Below are 4441 nucleotides of genomic sequence, written 5' to 3'. Positions count from 1 at the left end.
CTTTATGAGGCTAAGTAATTTGCCCACATTCTCACAGCAGCAGAACTGGAATTTGAACCCACATACATATGACTTTATAACCCAACCCCTGCCCCATATACTGTCTCTCTTCTCTACTGTCCAAAGCAGTCATTTCCTATGCCCAAGGGAAGTTATATATGTTTCTTGTAATACTGTGGTAGTTTTCACTTTGGATAAGAGGGAATAAAAAGAAGATTCTAGAAGTCTTTGTTTTAGAACCAAGAAAAGAAAGAAAAGTCATTTGTTAAAGTAAAGTTTTAAAATATCATCTTAATGTGTGAAGTGAGAGAATGGGAGAGCAAAAGAGCAATCCCAGCTGTGCCAAAGAAGAAATATTTTCGAGGAAGTATACTTGCGTGGGCCAAAGCCAGGTGAGTTGAAGTGAGAAGAGGAACTCCAGTTAGCCTTCCAATTTACTGATTTTGAATCTCACATTCTTGAGCATGTCTCTAGTTATGGGACTCAAGTAGTAAGACCAAAGAGGTTGAGTTCTGGAAGCCCCATGTGCTGAGAGATTAATGTCAAATGCAAGTGACTTGCCAACTAATTGGAGCTAAATGGGGGTAGAAATTGACACCTCAGCGCAGACCCTGCTGTTTGGAAACTCTTGAGTAAGAATAATGGCACTGTTACCTGACTTCAGTGCTGAGTAGGGCAAGTGCTGTGGAGTGTTACTTGGAGAAATATTCAATTGAGAGTGATCTGGAAGCTCCTAAAAATCATATTTGTATGCAAACAAAATAGTAGCCTACTCAGGTCAGTTCAGGTTGATGGCTGCCAAGTGGTGAGTTCTGCTATGCAGACCTTGGAAATCACTGGAAGATGGACCTATAGGGTCCTCAGAGCATTTTCTGAGGGAGTGGCTCACATTAAATGCACACTTGAAAGTCTCACCTTCCCCTGGGAGAGATTGCTTGCTGCATGTGGCTTCCATTTAGGAATGAGTGATTATTTACCAGAAGTTTGCTGCTAACAAGAGCTTTGATTATATAGAGAAGGTTTGTCCTTTTTGTGATAAAAATCCTCACTGCAGTGCACTAAATTAGATGCAAAACATCCTCATTAACACAGCCAATCTGGTAAATAATGTCTTAGGGAAATTGTCTTATTAATTAATAATTAGGGCCTTTGCTCAACAGAATGTTGGAATCCTGGTTTTATAAATGAGGCTCCCCTCCTCACCCATTCTATGTTTTTTTTTTCCCCTGTATGCTTGTGAAACTAGTAACATAAGAGAATAATAAATATAACTTATAGGTGAATGGAGCTTTTCTTGGGTCTAAGCTTTACTGTAAGCTCATCTCCAGAGTTGGAGTTCCTGCTTGATTCAATGCCAGAACAAAGCAAATGCTTCTCTGGATCTTTACTGATGTTACAGATGTAGAAACAATTCCAACTAAAGTGAATTTATTTTCTTTTAAAGATTTTATTTGTTCATTTATTTGAGAGAGAGAGGGAGGGAGGGAAAGTAGAGCATACAAGCAGAAGGAAGGGGCAGAAGGAGAGGGATAAACAGTCTCTTCACTGAGCCAGGAGCCCAATGTGGGGCTCAGTCTCATGACCCTGAGATCATGACTTGAGCTGAAGGCAGATGCTTAACTGACTTAGCCACCCAGGTGCCCCTAATATGACTTCAAACATCCTTTAGTTCAGCTTTCCTTCTATACAAGGCTGTGTTGTGTGATTTCTCCAATGCACGACCACATAATTTCTCTTTGTTTGAATATAATGTGACTCTCACAACTTCATGCTGCTTACACTGTTGTAGACCAAATTTGCAGGAAGATCTTCCTAATTCTGAGTCAAAATGAGACCATATGGTATTTATCTTTCTCTGACTGACTTATTTCACTTAGCATCAAACTGTCTAGGTCCATCTGTGTTGTTGCAAATGGCAAGATCTCATTCTTTTTTGTGGCTGAGTAATATTCTATCTATCTCTCTATGTATCTATCTATACCATCTATGTATCATAAATAATTCTGCAATAAACATAGGGGTGCATATATCTTTTCAAATTAGTGGTTGTGTTTTCTTTGGGTAAGTGCCCAGTAGTAGAATTACTGGATCATATGGTAATTCTATTTTTAATTTTCTGAGGAAGCTCCATACCATATTCCAAAGTGTCCACACCAATTTGCATTCCCACCAACAGTGCACAAATGTTCCTTTTTCACTACATCCTTGCCAACACTTGGTATTTCTCATGGTTTATTTTTTATTTATTTTTTATTTTAGCCATTCTGACAGGTGTAAGGTGATATCTCATTGTGGTTTTGATTTGCATTTGCCTGATTTTTAGTGATGCTAAGCATTTTTTCATGTGTCTGTTGGCCATTTGTATGTCTTCTTTGGAAAAGTGTCTATTCAGGTTGTCTGCCCGTTTTTTAATTGGATTATTTCTGTGTTGTTCTTGCTTTAATTTCACTTGTACATAGAATTTAAGAAACAAAACAAAGTAAAAACATATAAACAAAAAAAAACCAAGATTCTTAAATACAGAGAAAAAACTGGTGGTCGCCAGAGGGGAGGTGAGTGGAGGATAGGGGAAATAGATAAAGGGGATTTAAGAGGACATTTATCTTGATGAGCACTGGGAAATGCATAGAATTGTTGAATCACTACATTGGACACCTGGAACTAATATAACACTGTATGTTAATTATACTTGAATAAAAAATTATTTTTTTTAATTCTACTTACGAATCTTCAGTGTGTCTCTGGTGTAATTCCTGTACCACAGTTCCCTTTATTTCCCATGATGGTTCTTCATACATTTGCAGGCAACTCTGCTATAACGCTTTAGTCCAATTTAAAGTTAGCAATTTCCTCACTTGTTCTTTACATGATTCATTTTCAAACAAATTTATTTTGAGCACTTCTCTGTTGTAGCATAGGGAGAAAGACAAGATAACCAAACCCTGCCTTTATCCTTCCACATTTAGTAGAAATTAGAAATTCTTTCATTTCAAACACCAAAATACAGGTGATAATTCCATAGATACAGGAGATAATTCCATGTAAATGTAAAATGGGGAAAATAAAATTGGATAACATATTAGAGCGTAACTAATGTGTGTGGGGGTGGTTAGTTAGGTGGTTAATTTTTGATAATACAGTTAGAAAAGTGCTCTGAGGAAGTCTCATTTACATTTAAGTGTGCATTCCAAAAAGGGATCCAAACATACAAAATTCAGAAGGCAGAATGTTATAATAAAAGCAGCAGGCTACATAGGCCCTAAGCAGAAATGACAGTAATACAATTGAATAGCTGAGCTCTTGAACATTTATAACTTTTCCACATTGCGGTTATTTTTTTATTTTAATTTTTTAAATTAAATTTAATTAATCAACATAGAGTGTATTACTAGTTTCAGAGGTAGGGTTCAGTGATTCATCAGTCTTATATAACACCCAGTGCTCATGAAATCACATCCCCTCCTCAATGCCCATCACCCAGTTACCCCTTTATCCCCCCCTTCAGCGACCCTCAGTTTGTTTCCTGTGATTAAGAATCTCTTATGGTTTGTCTCCCTCTCTGATTCCTTCCTTTTTTTTTTTTGTAAGTATTTTTTTTGGAGTTCGATATGCCAACATATAGCATAACACCCAGTGCTCATCCCGCCAAGTGCCCCCCTCAGTGCCCATCACCCAGTCACCCCAACCCCTGGCCCACCTCCCTTTCCACCACCTCTTGTTCATTTCCCAGAGTTAGGAGTCTCTTGTGTTCTGTCACCTTCACTAATATTTTCATCCATTTTCTCTCCTTTCCCCTTTATTCCCTTTCACTATCTTTTATATTCCCCAAATGAATGAGACCATAATGTTTGTCCTTCTCTGACTGACTTACTTCACTCAGCATAATACCCTCCAGTTCCATCTATGTTGAAGAAAATGATGGGTATTTGTCATTTCTAATGGCTGAATAACATTTCATTGTATACATAGACCACATCTTCTTTATCCATTCATCTTTTGATGACACCAAGGCTCCTTCCACAGTTTGGCTATTGTGGATATTGCTGCTATAAACATTGGGGTGCAGGTGTCCCGGTGTTTCACTGCATCTGTATCTTTGGGGTAAATCCCCAGCAGTGCAATTGCTGGGTCACAGGGCAGATCTATTTTTAACTCTTTGAGGAACCTCCACACAGTTTTCCAGAGTGGCTGTACCAGTTCACACTCCCACCAACAGTGCAAGAAGGTTTGCCTTTCTCCACATCCTCTCCAACATTTGTTGTTTCCTGTCTTGTTAATTTTCACCATTCCCACTGGTGTGGGGTGGTATGTCATTGTGGTTTTGATTTGTATTTCCCTGATGGCAAGTGATGCAGAGCATTTTCTCATGTGCTTGTTGGCCATGTCTAGGTTTTCCTCTGTGAAATTTCTGTTCATGTCTTTTGCCCATTTCATGATTGGA

Source organism: Canis lupus, chromosome 3 (genome assembly GCF_011100685.1).
Source record: "Canis lupus familiaris isolate Mischka breed German Shepherd chromosome 3, alternate assembly UU_Cfam_GSD_1.0, whole genome shotgun sequence".
Lineage (NCBI taxonomy): Eukaryota > Metazoa > Chordata > Mammalia > Carnivora > Canidae > Canis > Canis lupus.
Note: the sequence above shows the minus strand (reverse complement) of the source record.